Source organism: Sturnus vulgaris, chromosome 18 (genome assembly GCF_052056855.1).
Source record: "Sturnus vulgaris isolate bStuVul1 chromosome 18, bStuVul1.hap1, whole genome shotgun sequence".
Lineage (NCBI taxonomy): Eukaryota > Metazoa > Chordata > Aves > Passeriformes > Sturnidae > Sturnus > Sturnus vulgaris.
The window spans coordinates 880,941-897,600 of NC_142260.1; the positions used below are offsets into that span (position 1 = coordinate 880,941).

The 16,660-nt window shown below is 41.6% G+C and overlaps 1 protein-coding gene and 1 long non-coding RNA gene across 2 annotated transcripts in view; both read left to right on the forward strand.

The window, feature by feature from the left end:
• Window positions 1-73: 73 nt before the first annotated feature.
• On the forward strand, window positions 74-15,532 carry LOC106853209 (uncharacterized). The gene is made up of 4 exons (XR_015807452.1): window positions 74-535; window positions 1,474-1,819; window positions 2,691-2,791; window positions 10,031-15,532. It is a non-coding gene; the product is annotated as an uncharacterized LOC106853209 (long non-coding RNA).
• A 757-nt stretch (window positions 15,533-16,289) lies between these two features.
• PIK3C2A (phosphatidylinositol-4-phosphate 3-kinase catalytic subunit type 2 alpha) overlaps window positions 16,290-16,660 on the forward strand; it is a 50,794-nt gene continuing 50,423 nt past the window's right edge. Inside the window, exon 1 of the mRNA XM_088175253.1 lies at window positions 16,290-16,364. The gene's annotated coding sequence lies outside the window, so the exon portion shown is untranslated. The remainder of the gene's footprint in view (window positions 16,365-16,660) is intronic.

Consider the following 16,660-nt stretch of genomic DNA (forward strand, 5'->3'; position numbering starts at 1 on the left):
GGGACGCGGGCCGTGAGGGCGGGGTACAGGGGCCGTGAAGACGGGACGCGGCCGTGAGGGCGGGACGCGGGCCGTGAGGGCGGCGGGGAGACGCAGCGTGAGGATGGCACCGGGATGAGGCCGTGAGGGCGGCAGTGGCGCGGCCGCCGGGGCTGTTCTGCTCTGTGGGCTCGCAGCACACAGCCCGGTACCCCGGTACCTCGAGTGACCGCTCGCTCCGTGTCCCCAGCGCTGTCCTGTGCAAAGCTCTGTGCTGCGCCGGGCGCTGCCTCGTGTCCGGCCGTGAGCGAATTTGAAAATGCATTCCCAGCCATCGTTTTTCAGGACTGCTCTTTTTTTTTTTCCTAATTCTTTTCACTCATTTGAGCCGTAGCTGTGTTCAGACCTGGTTTTCCCTTCGCCTTAGAGGATAAAAGTCTTGACCCCTATGCAGATTTAGCAGTTTAGGAAATCAAATTGGGTCTTCGCATTTGTTAATGCTTGGGGTTTGATTTGTGGATTTCCATTCCCACCTGGTTTCAAAGTGTGGTACCTGGTGAGTTTTTTGGTTGTTATTTTCTGCGTGCTTTAGGCATTTATTCAGTATTAAAAGGGCTCGGAAAATATTCAGGAAAGTTCTTTTTAGTGGCTAGGTAAATCCTAGCTGTTACAGCAAATGCACTGCACTTCCTATAAAATAGGAATTTACGCTTATTTCTGGAATAGGCATAGATTGTAGTTGTAGCCTCTTACAATGTCTCAACACTGTAAGCCTGTACTCCTATTTAAAGAGATGTACTGACATGTACAAACCATTGAAAGACTTTTATCACTGTGTGTTGTATTTCTGCTATTGTAATTTATAAGATAAGTATGTCCAAGTTAAGGTTTGGGTTTTTTTTAAAAGAAACTATTGCAATAGTTTCTACAAATCAGAGATAAATTATTGAGGGATTTGCTCAGCCTAGAAAGTCAAAACTGCCACAGGGCTGAGAGTTAATTATTATAAGGGCAAAGTGGTGGTTGAAGCTGTAGCTTCTGGGTTTTGCAGGTGAAAATAAAATGAGGATGTGAAGTGTCTATGGTGACATCTGTGGTTACAAAGCTGTTGAAGTAATAGGGCTGACTCTACTTGGAGCTTTCTCTCACAGAGATACTGCTCCAGATTAGAAAATCTTTTTCCTACACTGCAATTCACTTTAGAAACAGAGTTTTGTGGTGACTTAGCATTCTTTTCTGACTTGTGCCCAGATATGGGAGATGGGGGCTGAGGGTCCCTCTCTGGGGCTCGCCCTCGTGCTGCTTGCAAGGATGGCTGTCCCTTGGGCACAGGGAGTGTCCCCAGCTCCCCTCAGGAGCCTCCTCATCCTGTGGGCTCCCCTCAGCAAGGCTGTGGTACCAACATGCCAAGTGTGCCCCCACTTTCTGCTCGTGTGAAGAACAAAACTTCTCAGTGCTTTTGTGGCTTTCTGTTCAGCCGTCCCTGTTTTGTAGGATGAACCAGAGGCAGCACCTGAGCACGGGAGCCTTCCCACAAGTGTCCAGGGACAGCCTGCCATTCTCAGACAACTGCCAGGAGTGGCTTGGAGGCACGAGAAGGACAAGGTGACATCCTCTGCGAGGACAAGCTGTGGTGGCACCAACATGAGCCTTGCCTGGAGGAGGAGAGTGTCCCCGTGGGCCAAGGGAAGAGCAGTGACAGCCATTTACTGTGACTTTAGGCTGTGACACAGCCCCTCACCATATCCACGTGGGTGAGGCATGGACAGAATGGACTCCTGTGCAATGTGCCTTGTGCTCAGCAGGACAAATCCTTCATTACTATTCTGTCCTCTACTGGGTATTGATTTCTCACTATTCATGCTAAGTAGTCCATATTTTTAGTATCATTTTCCTCTATTAGAGACTTTCCAATCCATATATATTGTCTTTGTTAACTTTTTCTTTATGCTCTGATTTCTACAAAACATCTGTGTATTCTATCAATTCTGTTCTTCTGGTCACAGCACTGAGCCTGGCAGAGTTCAAGAAGCATTTGGACAATGTTCTCAGGCACACAGTGTGACTCCTGGGAATGGTGCTGTGCAGGGCCAGGAGTTGGACTCCATGATCCTTTACGTCTCTTCCAACTCAGCTTATTTTGTGATTCTGTGATTGGATTTCATCAATCCTTCACTGTCTCCCTGGCCTTGTTCAGTGAAGTGTAGCAGGGTCATGTGCTGGCTAAAAGTGTTTTAAGACTACCACACTACTCATAATTAATATAGTGATTATGACTCATTAAAACAATTAATTAAAAATGAATTCGAAAATTTATGTCATTTTCAACAAGCACACATGGCCACTGCCATGCAGGTATGCAAAGGGCTGGTGTGGTGCACATGTGTTCATGGGCAGTGCAGCATGTCTGGACAGCTGTGAGTTGGTTTTCAGCTAGCTGTCCCCTCTAAAATGCCTGGGATTGTTCAGCTTGGAGAAGGGAAGGCTCCACAGACATCTTGGAGCACCTTCCAGTAGCTAAAGGGTCTACAGGAAAGCTGGAGAGGGACTTTTACATGTGTGAGTAGTCATTAGGACAAGAGATATTGGAGGAGGTCAATTTGGATTTGAAAGAATGGCAAGGGTTGTTTTTTTTTAATTCTATGATTTTGTAGCTATAGAAACAAATAGACAACAGCTGAAAGTTGGTTATTTCTGTTTTCTTCTCATAGGCCCCATGCTGTTGTCAAGGCTGATGTTTGGAGTGGAGATTTCCTTCCTAGCTTTGACTGTTTCAGGGTTGTTGTTCTGACCCTTTCTCAATCACAAGCTGGTAAGTACCATAACCTGGTTAGTTGTGCTACTTATTTTTCTCTCTCCAAATACTTATGTGGTTATTTCATGTCAGGCTGCAAACTCCTTTCACTGAAGGGTGGAAAACCTCTGGGTAGTGCATCCCCAACTGTCTGGGGCTGTGTCAATGACCCCTCTGACAATGGTAATTCTTCACCTATGCTAAGGCACATGGAAAATAAGGAGGTGACTGGTGGTGGCCAAACCTGCCTTTGCCAGAGCAAATCATGCCTGAAAATTTTGCTTTAAAAACACAGATGGAAATGTGTTCAGAGAAACAGGCATGATGTTCCCTCCAAAACACTTAAGAGTTAGAACTGAGGTGGGACACATAATATATTTAGAAATAAAGAATAAAGTTGAGGGAGAACTGTTCCAAAGGCATAGGAAAGTATTAATACTGGTACAGGACACGAGGATAATTTCAGACTTGAAGCCACATGGAAAAGTCACAAAAAGAAGGCAGAAGAGGAATGATATCTTGTGTAAGGAGACAAGACATCAAAGTTATGATCAATTTTGGTACTTTTAACTGAAGAGAAGGAGCATTGAAAATGAGATAATAACAAATAGCAAGAAAACCAGGAAGTAAAGGGTAGGGTACTGCTGTGGTTGCAGCAGGAAGTGTGTCACAGCAATTTTTTGGCTTCTCATTTCCAGTAATGGCAATATTTTTTAGAAGTAGAACAAAAAGGCTTGTGGTAACAGACATACAGTGCATGTATATCACACAAATCTCACATGCAACAAGAAATAATATGAGGGTTTCATTAAAGGAGAATGTAGCACTTGATTCCTGATGCAGTTTTCATTAGATTTCTCATTGAAATCAATATTTTATTACTTTTTTGTTCAACTTATCTGCAGTTTATAAATGCTCCTCTCATCACAGAGCAGATAAGTAGCTTCTGAATTCTTGAAATATTTAGATATAATATAGCAGATATTTACGAGATTGTGGTGGTAATTTTTAAAAATGGCTGTCTTTTAAAATTATACCAGCTTCTTTCTTGTCATATCTATATGCACGTGATTATCAGCCAGTTATTGATGGGCAAAAAGGGGCAGTTAGCATAGGGGGCTTATTCTTGTGATGTTTAGGGGTTTGGGGAAGTTAATTTACTATTATTTTTTATAAACCTTGGACTAATGACAGGGAGATTCAGCAGTGGTATTTCCTAGGAATTTATACCTGGCCTCTGTGCTTCAATGATATCATAAAATTCCCAAATAGGGGTACAAAATGATGTGAGAAAGTTTACTGATGATTTAGAATTGAGGAATTACCTAGAGGAACAACATGGAAAAAAAATCATTTTGCTTGAGATATTTGCAGAGTAACTCATGATTCTCAGTAGCTGGGTGGTGAAGCAGTAAATGATATGTCAGTAATGTAAACTGACTTGCTTTGAAGGAAAGGCAGCCTTGGCTTTTTAAATCTATTTCTCTTTTTACTCAGATTGTGGATGTGTAATAAGAAGGTTCTGTGGTATCATTAGTGCAATGCTTAGTGGAGATGAAAATAGCAAGTGCTAGGAATAATGGAATAGCTGGGAAAATAATAGAATGTCATGAAAGGAATTGTTCCATTGCAGCATAAATCCATTGTACATCTGTGTGCTAAGTGTGACATGCAGGTCTATTCCCATGAAGGTGGCATGCTGGAAGTAAAGAGAAATTATCACTGTTTTTTCATAACAAGAAAAAAAGCAATGAAATCCTGTGGTACATGGTGCACATTGGTGCCTGTCTTTCCTTGGTACTGCCTGCTGCAATTTCTCAACTCTCTTCTGCTCTGTGAAGAGCTATCCCCTGTTTTGGGCTGGATTGAAAATCAGAGTTAAATTATAAGCTTATTAACTGCTTTGTGGGTAAAGATGAGGTAGAATCTGATGTATCTTTAAGAGATTAAAGTTCAGGGTGCACTTTTCCCTTTCCTGTGTGTGTTGTGAAAGGTGCAGTTCTATTCTTCAGCATGGATGAAAACTGCTATTGCCTTGTGCTGTCATGAATTGTACACTGCCTTTCCTTTTAGGTTTTTAAACGTGCACCCTCAGTAAAAGGAGAAAATAGAGGATTTAAACCAGGATTCATGGCCTTTCATTCTTCTGCCCCACAGAGCTGTTTGAGAAGTGGCTCTCACTCCCCAGTCCCCTCCCTGTCCGAGTCATTTTCCCCTGCTGTGCATGGGGAATGCACTGAAGACTGAATCTTTGGGTCAGAGGGTAACAAGAGTATTTTGGTCTGGAAACCATTTCCCCAGCCTTTCTAAATTCTCTCCAGTGTGAAGCACCCTTTTGTCCACTGTTTCATGCCATTGTGCTGAAATGGAACGTGCATGTTTGTGCACATCTGTAGACCAGCACTGACAATATTGACAGTTTTGGAAACTGAAAACAAAACACCCAAAATATATCCCTGTGCTCATTGGAACAATGAGTTATAGACTGGATGTGTTTTTGTTTCTCACACTGAAAAAAAAGAGCAGCATTTAGTAGTAAGTATTGTTGGTGTCCCTGTTGGACCCTAGCATTATCTTATTCCTGAAAAACTTGCTGAGGCAATTTGAATGTTACAAGAATGGGAGGATATGATTGTAAGCTCTGCTCCATCCTGTGTTGTTCTGGACCCTGGCCATCAGGAAACATTTTGGCTATCTCAGAGATGAAACACTTTCTCTTCAGAAGCAGTATTATGAGCAAGATGTATAAATATTCTGTGGCAAGCAGTGACTTTGTTACAGAAAGGGACATCATCCCAACTTTTCCTTTCTTTGATGAAATTTTAAAGGGAGGTTTCTACAAACGATGTGCCAGTGGGGAATTTGCAAGGTTTGCATTGACCTACATAAACCTAGTCGAACATAAAAGCAGATTAAAAGTTGTTTCATTCTGCTTCTGTCACCCTTTGTACTTTATCAACCACTGATCTTTATTCTTTGTTAATTCATATATGTTTAAGGCAGCATTGCAAGTATTTTTCTCACATCCTAAAGTAATCATAAAAATAAGGCTGGGTGAAAATATTTGAAAGAGCATTGTTTTTCATTTTCTTGCCTCTGCACAGCTGTTTGTCTAGAAACTGAAAACACAGGCTTCTCCCCTGCTGCACATGAATGGAAATGAATCATAATGCAAGCTCATTCAAAAGAAATGATGTATCCTCAGTATCTCAGATCAGGATAACATTTTGTTACATAGCTTCAGTTTCATTTCAAAAGATTGACTTTATATAGACACTCACTTTTGTATCTTAACTCGTTATTTTACTGAATATATCCAATTTGGATGAAAAGTTATGTAGTTGACCTGATCAGCTCTTGCCATGGGTCAGTGGAGGGGAAGCAGGGGAATGACAGTTGGAAGCAAAGGGAACAGAAAACCTTGTGGAGGAAGAAAAACCAAGACTGCCACATTATACTGCAACTAATACTCTGAAGATTATGTTATTGCAGGAGCAGCAATGAAATACTATGTGAAAGGAAAAGTAATACCTTTGAAATAACTTTGGAAGCCCAGCATCAAATCTATTGTACAACGAAATGACCATCACATTAAAATTATTCAGACACTCTTTCTTAAAGGCAGTTTTAATATATTTTATGGTGGTTAATGTTTATACTTACTCTGTGAAACAGGGAAATATTAAGCCAAGGGTTCCATAGACTGAAGCACAGAAGTTCTTCCAGATTGTGGAGCAGCAGCCACAGTGGAAATAAAACTCCAGTAAAATTTCAAACCTGTTGGTACAACTTGGAAGTGGAAAAACTTCCCAGTGATCCTAAGAACTTCCTTGGCCTGGTTAGTTACTTGCTGCCTACTTCTTTGGTGTTTCCATTGGGTTAAAGGCAGCTGATGCTGCCTTTCTTTATGGCATTGCTGCAATTGCTGCAGTGTTTACCATCGTGGCACACAGTGGAGATGGAAGTGTCTGCGGGACAGACTGAGTTAGAAAATCGATCAGGACAACAGCAGTTCTGCTGGACCTTATTTCCTTGCTGATGTTATCTCCTGGCCTCATTCCCACATCCTTCCATATTTTATATCCTCCTCCAATTAAAGTGTAATATGTGAGGTAAAAGCTTTTATCAGGCTGTCTGGAAGTGCTCTGCAATTGTTCCTTGTTGTAAAAATGTTATCAGACTCTTTCTATGAGCCTCAGGCTGCAGGTGTATAATTGCATTTTAGAAAGAGGGCAGGCTCAGTTGTCTCATTATGAGGGAACTGGAAGATCTGTCTCCCAAGAGTCCCTTTTCATCTCTCCATCTAAGTCTCTTCCCAAATCTTCTTGTCCAAAGGAACACAAGGATACCCTGCAAATCTTCCTGAAAGTCATCCTTCCCCAGCCTGCCCAACAAATCCTGTCATCTCCATGTTGAATGGATTGCTTTACTTGCACAGATGGAAACAAATACTGCTTCCCATGTTATTTTTAAATGGATACCATTTTAGGAGATTTGAAGGAACTTTACCCACTGAAATGACTGCACAAATTTTTCTTAGATACTCACAGTCTTAAGATTTTATCACCTGGTCAAGGCAAAACTCCCTTCACATTAATGACTGCAGGCACTGGGTCCCTCACAGGACTCAAATTTGGGGCAAGAACTGATGGCTTCCATCAAAAGATTCTGATTTGTGTCCCACTATAGGAGAATAGTAGCAGTCAATTTATTTAATAATTTCAGAATTTTCAAATCGGTGTCAGATTCTTTTAAATCCTCTCTTACTACAACAGTCCAAAACATTCATTTCCAGTGCTCAGTGATCACAGATGGATATCCAGTTTAAACATTGGGTAAAAAAAAAAAAGCTTTCAATACAAGCTTTACCTCTTTCATCACATCTGCCTGCCTTTTGCCATTAGGCAGGCAGTGTATTTATCTTTAAAGTCCCATGTTTGCAAAAGGGGCCAGTCATGCTCTATTAGTCCTCTCTAATCTCCATGTGTGCACTTAGCTGAGAATGTAACACAATATTTGTTCTTTAATTTTAAATTTGTGGTTTCTAATGAGTTCCAGGGTCTTAGTCTGTTTTCACCCTAAACACCTTGGGCTGTGTCACTGAAACTGTAGATGGTGACATAATCTATCAGGTTCTTTTGAGTTTCCTTAACCTATATGCTTATTTAAGAAAGGGAAAGAAGGGCAGCAGTGGAAGAATGTTATTCACTTACTCCAAAAGGTTAGTGAATTCTCTGAATTTTGATATCTGAAAAGAAATTAAAACATTATTAGTATTTCTAAAGTAACTTAGTGTTAAAAGGGACTTTCTGGAAACAATCTCATAATTGCAGTAGAGCCTGTGGTAAGCTGGATACTCTGGTTCTGGTCTTAACCTCATCCTACCATGTGGGTTGATTTTCAGTGGCTGAAAATACTCCAGGGCTTGCTTGAAATCCCCTTTATTTAGGGGTTGGATGGAATCTCAGCAAATTGTATTGTGATAACACTCTCATAGACAGATAATTCTTTTCCTTTTCCTTAAGCCTCCAGGGATGTTTCAGTCATCCTCAAGACCAACCCTGTTAATTTCAGTGCAAGCAGAACAAGACTAAAGCTTAATTTCCACCAAAATCAGATTAAAGAAGGATTCTTTCAATGCTTTCAGTGTAAGCCCTCTACAGCTGTCAGGCTGTCTGTCCTTTTCCTTAGAAAACTGTGCAGTGGCTGCAGAGCTCATGAAACTGTGATGTGAGAAAAAATAAGGATGTAGAAGTGGTGTAATTGAGAATAGGATTTTTAGCCTGATGATTCCAAATTGTAGGATTTGTGATAGCAATCAATTTATTAAAAAAAAAAAAAAAGAGAGAACAACCATCTGTTTCCAATCTGTATTTTCCCCCTTTAGTGAAAGCTGTGTGCATCCTCAGAAATATCCAGGGAATTCTCTAAAAGGCTGGGAATGTTTCATATCTTTTCAGGGTTGAAAAAAGTATACTTTTGTTTGTCCTTAATTGTTAAAGTATCTCTCAACCTAAGAGAGAGGTCAGGGATGATCAGTGTATTCTCTGCTGCTTCAGGAAAATGTAGTTAATCTTTATTCAGGTTTTAAGTCTCACAAAGACTACCAGGTTTTAGAAAAATTCTGGCTTTTCTGACTTAAACCTTGTGGATTTTTAATGGGAGATGAGCATTTTATATTATAACCTAATGACCAAGGGTTGCACTTGTTTCTAATGATGTGAGACCAAGGAGAACAGGATGCCCTTGCTAACAGAGAATGAATAAATAGCTGGAGGATGTAATTTTCATTAGTGTGCTATTTCAATATGTAGCTTCCATGGGTGAAGTATTCAGCCAGGTACCTTTGGGGATGCCAAAACACTGCAAGTGGATCCATCCACTGGTTTTAATGGAATAAGGCAAAGATAATTTTGTTCTTTTTATTCTATTCTTTAGTGAAAAAAAGAACACAACTTCCATTAATTTAAATGCAAAACCAAGATCATGCTTGATGATGTGATTCCTGACTTGGATAATGATTTTCTGCTCTCCAAAAAGACTATGCAGCATTCTAGTAGAAGTAACATTTGCAGGTGATATATATATACACAATTTAATAATTTTTTTTCTGAAAGGCCTGGGATTTAGTTAAAACAAGGTAGCTAAAACTGATTTGATTTAGAGGTTTCTAAGAGTTGTTAGACCACTCTATACTTTCACCACACACACACACACATAATCTTAAATACTTGCTTCACTGTGGCAATTCTAGGTATCATAGAATCATAGAATGATTTGGGTTGGAATGGACCTTAAAGATCATCTCATTCCAACCCCCTGCCATGGGCAGGGACCATTAAACCAGGCTGCCCAGAGCTCTATTCCACCTGGCCTTAAATATTTCCAGGGATGGGGCATCCACAGCTTCTCTGGGCAGCCTGTGCCAGTGCCTCTCCACTCTCACAGTAAAGACTTTTTTTCCTAATACCTGATCTAAATCTACTCTCTTTCAGCTTGAGGTTGGAAGGTTTTAGTTTGAAGATCTGGTATTATAGCAGAATTAGCCAATACTGTGGTGTCATTTAACCATATCCTCTTCCACATCCTCCAGCTGCTCTTCAGTATATATCTCAAGCAAAGGGCTATTACTATATAAGGCTTAACACTGCATTTATGTTTGGAAAATAAGTAATTTTCTTAACATTAATATTTCCAAATGCTTCAGTGCTGCCTGTGTATTTCTCCATGGCCTGATGTGTCATTGTTTCACTGCAGGAGGATGACTGTGGAGCCCAGGAAGGTGATCTGAGGGTGATTTCTCTGGAAGATCAGAAGGGACATTGCCAATATGCTCTGCACAGCCACACTTGTGTGTACCAGCTCAATCCAGATGGAGTTGCTGTTATGTTTGGTGGAACTGCTCTGTTGGATGGCATACCCACAAAGATGGGCTTTGTGACAGGGCCAGAAGTGTGTGGTTAGTCCATCAGCTGTCCCCTCCCTGCAGTTTCTCAGTGAGCTGTGCACACATGACCACACTCTGATTGTTTCCCTCCCACGCACACAAACTCTGTGGTAAGTTGTTCAGTGAGTTGTGACACGTTAATGTTGTTGGCCTCTGATGTTGTTGGGTTCATTTTTCTGGAGGCTGACCACAGCAATGCTATCTGAAAAGTTTTCCAAAATCTGAGAGAATTTTCATTAAAGCTCTCTCCAGTTCAGTCCCTCAAGCATGGGTGTCTTTCTACTCATGAATGCAAGCAGCAACACAAAGCAATAAACCCCTTTGAACAATGTGCCAGTGCTCTGTTCTGTAACTGTCATCCCTAAGCAGAAGATGCCTATTTACCAACTAAAGAATATTGGCAAGGATTTAAGGCATTTAAAAATAATTCTGCTGCTTTCAGAATTTGGATCATTGACCCTTAACCTGAAAACTAGTTTTCTAAATGTCCTCCAGGGAACACACTGTGTACTTAACTTCCTCTATGAAAACTACAAAAAATTCTATACCAAAATACAAGGATTAAGGGCCAGAGCCACAACAGATTTAGACGTGGCCAGGGATGTGAAAACACCTCAGTGAATGCACTCGATAGGAAAATTTCTTTTTACAAATATACACTGTGTGACTACAAGTAAAAGCATGTCATAAGGAATTGTTTAATACTTTTTAAATAGTAGAATATTGCCATGGGTTTGCAATGCCTAAAGGACTGTGAAGTTTTTTTACTGAGGAACATAGGGTAGCTACAAGAAGTTTCATGCTATTGGCTTGTACCAGAAAGGAAAAACCAAATTTTATTGGGAAGGGCTTGGATCTTTCATGGAGTTACAGGAATATGGGCAGCTGGGAGAGACTTTATAACCCTTCCTTAGCCTGTGAAAGTCTCTCTCCTGTTTAGGACTCCTACTGGTAGTGTTGGTTAGTTTGTTTGAACTTCTTGATATGGGAGAATTCAAAGCAGTACTCATCATGCAGTTTGATCATCCCCTGCCTTTGGATGTCTGATTAAGCATGACTGGTTGTGATTGGGATTTTAAATACTAGCAGGTTTCCCAATTGCCTCAATTACCTTTACCCCAGGAATGACTGCTATTTCCAGGCACACATCCTGTTGCCCACAATTTCTCACACAGGTTTTTCTGGCACCATTCTTACAGTAATAGCCCTTAGCACAGCACACCACTAACTACAAACTATCCCATGGTACCTCCTGAGTACTCTGCAGCACTGACACACTTGCTGCATGCATTTTCTAACTCTTCTGCTTCCACTCTATTTTAGGAATATTCAGAAACTTCATTTTATTTAAGATTTATTTAAAATTATAGCAGTCGTGCATATTGCTTAGAACGCATTCTATCCAAAAAGCATTTCTTAAAAGTTTCTTCTCTGAGTAAATAAACCATCTAAAAAAGGGAGTTTATGAAAAAAAAATAGACCATCACAAACTATTTAGAATAAAACAAGTAGTGAGATGTGTAAAGTAACTTCTGTTCAGGTTCCTGTTCTAGTAGCTCTTCTGGACATAACTTATCTACAAAACTATGGGTAAATATAAAAAATATTTTATTAATTTCAAATGTATGCCCTGTTGTGTCATTTTGTAGAGAAGGTTGCCTAAACCATATGAGACATACTTAAGTTTCTGTGCCAAGATTTGTAGTAATATTTTTGGCTTGTAATGCCTAAATTCCCATTTGCTGAAGCAGGACCTGGGTCCTAAGAAATGAACCCAAGAGAACATTTTACTTGCACTTGAAACCACCAGGAGGTGTTTCTGTGGTTTTTACTTTAGAACAGAACTTTCTTCTTATATTTAGTCCTAAAATATGGAACTCATATGTAAAGCCAGCTGAGATTATTGTTTAGATTTGGGGAGCCATATGCAGACTTCAGACATGCTGCAAACACATGCAAGCTGTTTCCTGACACTGAAACAACAAAAACAAAACCACAGCCTAATTTTTCCTTCAGTCATTACTAACACTGATATCCCCTTTCTCCCTGAGAGAAATCCATAGTGAAGTATTAATAGGAACATGCTGTTGATTAAACATCTTCACATGTGAGCAATAGCCTTTTAAGCTTGGATATGCACTTTAAAAAAAAGAAAACTGAGTATTAATAATAGAGTTCAAAATGACCAAGAAAAGGCATTGCAAGCCTAAGCTAAGAAATTACGGTGAATTTTCAGAAGGTGTCATTTTCGTAGTAACAGTGTTCTGTTTTCTTTCACAGTAAAACAGAACCTGTCTCCCTCTGCTGGTTTTCAGAGAAAAAAAAAAAAAAAAAAGATTTACAGATACTAAAAAAGCACTGGCTGCAACTTTGATACAAATCACAAATTGTTCCCAAATTAGCTGTTAAAACTCGTTGCCTTTAAATGTATAGAGGTCACCGTGAGGCTATCAGTGTATTGACTAGCTGAGGATTGGTAAATTTTTTAGTGTTTATTCTATTTAGGCTTTGTTTCTCAGTATATTTAACATGATTACTTTTAAAAAATAGAAGAAGATAAATATAACAAGATAAAAGGTGCTTTGTCTTTAATTCAAACATCACTGAATCTAGCAGCTATGCTAAGAGCAGCCTCACACTGGAGTTGTAGATGCAGTTGCATGATTTTAATTTTCTGCATAGTCTGCCTTGGTCTAATTTCAAACCCAAGCTTTGTGTTGCAGTCCACACCCCAGTGAATGAAATCCCAGGAATTTCCACGCTGCACAAAGTGGGTGTGGGGTTTTTTACCTCGTTCTGGTACATGGCATGGATTCTGTGAAGAGGGTTTTGTCCTTGGTAGGATGTGCTCTGTCTTCCTATTGTCACAGGAAACACATTTGTCCTTTAACAATCCCTGTGCTCCTACTAACAATTTGTCATTTACAGAAAGGATACTCTAACAATAGACGTCAAGTTTATTCCTTCCAGTTAAAGGCAAGCAGCAGTTCCAGTAGCTCAAGGCATTCACATGTTAAATTTGGGAGGCACATAAATGCATTTTCTGTTGAGAAGAAAATGAAGGAAATTTTGGCTTTAAAGTGATTGTTTTTAGTTATTCTATTTTTTTGTTTTGATAGGGGGTGTTTGGTTTTTTGGATTTTGTGTGTTTTGGTTTTGTTTTGTTTTTTTACTTCCCATGTGTTATAGTCACCATAACACATTTGTTAAGCTTTGTTATGTGCCCTTTTGATCTAGGTGTACTTCAAGCTTCCTTGTATCTAGATATTGTTTAATAAAGCATCTACCAGTGACAGTTTGTCATATTTCCCATTAATACCAGTGTCAATATTGTTAGTTACACAAGCTGATTTGGTCTTGGCATATGCTGTGTGTCAGTTCTTTTGGGATGTTTGACTATCAGCATAGTGAGTACAGCACTTTCTCCAAATATTTGACCAAATTCTTTTATTTATTCTGTCTGTGGGATGCAATTTAAATTTTCATTTAAATGTTATGTAAATAATTTGCGGGGTTTTTTACAAGAGATTGTTTTATCAAGTGAAAATATAATTTTTATGATAGTTTTATCTCCTGAAAACTGTCAGGGCAACTGTGACATTTGGTGTATCACAGACAAGACACACAGGAACAAGACTGAGGCTGCTGAGACACACACCTTGTGCATTGCTTTTACATGGGCACATGAATAACTTCCTGTATGAGAAATACTTTAAACTATTACTGCATGTGGGAATGGGTAACTTGCAATCATCCATGCCAAAGCAAGTCTGCAGGCTATGCCATTGTTCCTTTCTTGACTCAGCTCTCTAGGGAATAGAAGCTGAGCTTCCAAGGCCAACCAGTTTTCTTTGCTGAAGGAGAGCTGCTGTGGCTGCCCAGCTGTGGAGAGGCTCCGTGAAAGCAAAGGAAGGAATAGCACACTCAGTTTGTATTCAGTGTGATACTGTGAAATCAGTGCCTATTTAAAGTACCTTCAGAATACCTTTCAAAAATGAGATAATGCTAAAAAGGATGGGCTTAAATTATTTTAAAAAAATACGGAATAGCAAGAAAATTTTTTTACAAGAAGGAAACAATTTCCAAGTAAAGGCACAGACAGTTCTTACAGTTATAGTGACTGATAAGCAGGCTTGCTAATAGTCTAAAATTCTTCACTAATCCACAGAATGAACCAAATCATCTTTCCTATCTCACCTAGTAAGATTCACGTTTGACTTCCTGTCACCTATTATGTAATAACGTGATGGAGATTGGTCAATCAAACAGCCATGATCATGGAATCATGGAATCATAGAAAGGCTTGGGTTGGAAGGGACCTTAAAGATATCTCGTTCCAACATGATCTTGTTGAACCTGTTGGGTGTGGCACCTGCCTTTTGTTCAGACTAAGCAGGTTAATGCTCCTTTACTTAGCATGGATGAAGCATCAACAAATGATTATCCCAGGACTAAACCCTATGGCCAGTGAGTCACAGGTGCAGTTGGGAACAGTTTATGTGACCTGTACCTGAAGGGGAAAGCACAAACACGTGGAACTGGTTGGCAGCAGGAGGCCTGTCAGAAAGACACCGTGTCTCTGTAAGGAATCATTGACATTAATTGCTCCAAGTCCAGCACTCTCCTGGCCAGGATCACCACAGGAGCCCAGCAGGGGAGGTGGCCAGGAGACACAAGTGCCAGGACAAAAAAGGTAAAATGCAATCTGCAAAGGAGATTTATTTGGACAGACTGCCTGGAAAGGAACCTCGAGCTTTCTTTTTTTTTTTGAGTAGATTTCTTCTACTAATTCTCCACTCTATGTTTAAAATTGGAGCAGAATTTGCTTATTGATTGTCAAAACTGGAATGGCATTAGAAAGGATTGATTTCTAGTCCTAATAACTGTCAGCCTGAAAAATTCCTGGTGACTTAGATCACAAGGGTGGTAAGAACTGGTAATTTTTTTTAATCTATGTAATTAAAGTCATGTCTGTGATGATTCTCCAGGAACACATTTTGTGTCAGTCTTCCAAGTCCTCATTTTGCTCACCTTGAAGTCACCTGCAAGGGCTTTCATTGACCTTAATGGTGTCAAGATCTTTACAATAGAAAATGCTTAGATGTTAAAATGATGACGGTTATAATATATCCACAATAAAAATGTGACTGCCAGCAATGTATTCCTGACTAACTTTTGACAATTCATTTATATTGTAGCTTCTAAACCGATGTGTCTGCTTTTCATGTGTCTTCTATGCTTTGTTAAGTGTTTTGTAATTTTTGGAATTTCAGTGTGCTCAAAGTGCAGAATAAAGTACCAATAGGCATAAAGTGAATTCTTTGCTTATTTTAAGTAATCCCTGAGTGGATGGAATATAAAGTTATTCTCTCTGGAATTCTTTTACATCTCCATTAAAAATAATGCTGCTACGTTTAAATGTCCAGGACGACTTTTAATTTGATCTTACGAAAGGCCCATTGTCTAAACTTTGTATGAAATCCCACATGCAATGTTTTTGGGCATACTCAAAGCATTTCGTTCTTTTGAAGCTATTATGAAGGTCAAACCAAAATATTTAGTCCTTCTGAAACGTGTCGGTATGTCAGGAAGGCTGGATTTGACAACAGGGACCTGCCCTTGCCGGCCAAGCGGTTTGTAAAGTTGGTTCAGCAGAATTCGGTGTGGCGGAGTCTGTTGTTGCGAAGCCGCGGGCTCTGGAAGGATTCGGGGCTGGTGTCCATCCCTGCAGCCCAGCCCGGTGTGCTGGGGGCTCCCCGGCTGCGCCACTGCCCGGCCCCGGGCCCGGCCCTTCCCCCGCGGCCGAGGAAATCCATTGTGTCCGAGCCGCGGCTCCAGCCCCCCCGACGGCCACTTCTGGTGCGCTGGGCCAGTTCCCAGCCATGCCGAGCATTCCCGGCAAGATCGGGCGATAAGGGGAGGAAATGACGGAGAGCGAGCCCAGCACGGACGGGCTCGGAGCTCGGGCCGGGGCTGCGGGCTCAGGTGAGGCGGCCCCGGGGCCGGGCCCGGCTCAGCGCCCGCCCCGCTCCGCCCCGCGCGGCCGGGCGGAAGTGAGCGCAGCGCGGCCGAGCGGGGGGAGCCGCCCGCAGCCTGGAGCGCTCCCGCCGGGAGCAGCCGGGAGGGACGAGGGAAATGGCCGAGGTAGGCGCGGGGAGCTCCGGGTGGTCGGGGCGAGCCGCGGGCCCCGCGCCACTCCCGGCCCGGCCGGGTGAGCCGCTGAGCTCCGCTCCCCGCCGTGCCCCCGCTTTGCTCGCCCCTCCCGGGGGTCGCCGCCACCCTCGGCCTCCGGGCGCTGCCCGAGCCGGCGCGGCCTCGGCGCGGTCGCGGGGCCCCGGTGCTGCTCGGGGTCCCCGAGCCGGGCGGCACCTGCGGGCGGCGGGGCCCGGGCAGCGCTGTCCGCCCGTCCCAGCCGGGACCCGCGTGTGCGGAGCGCTCCG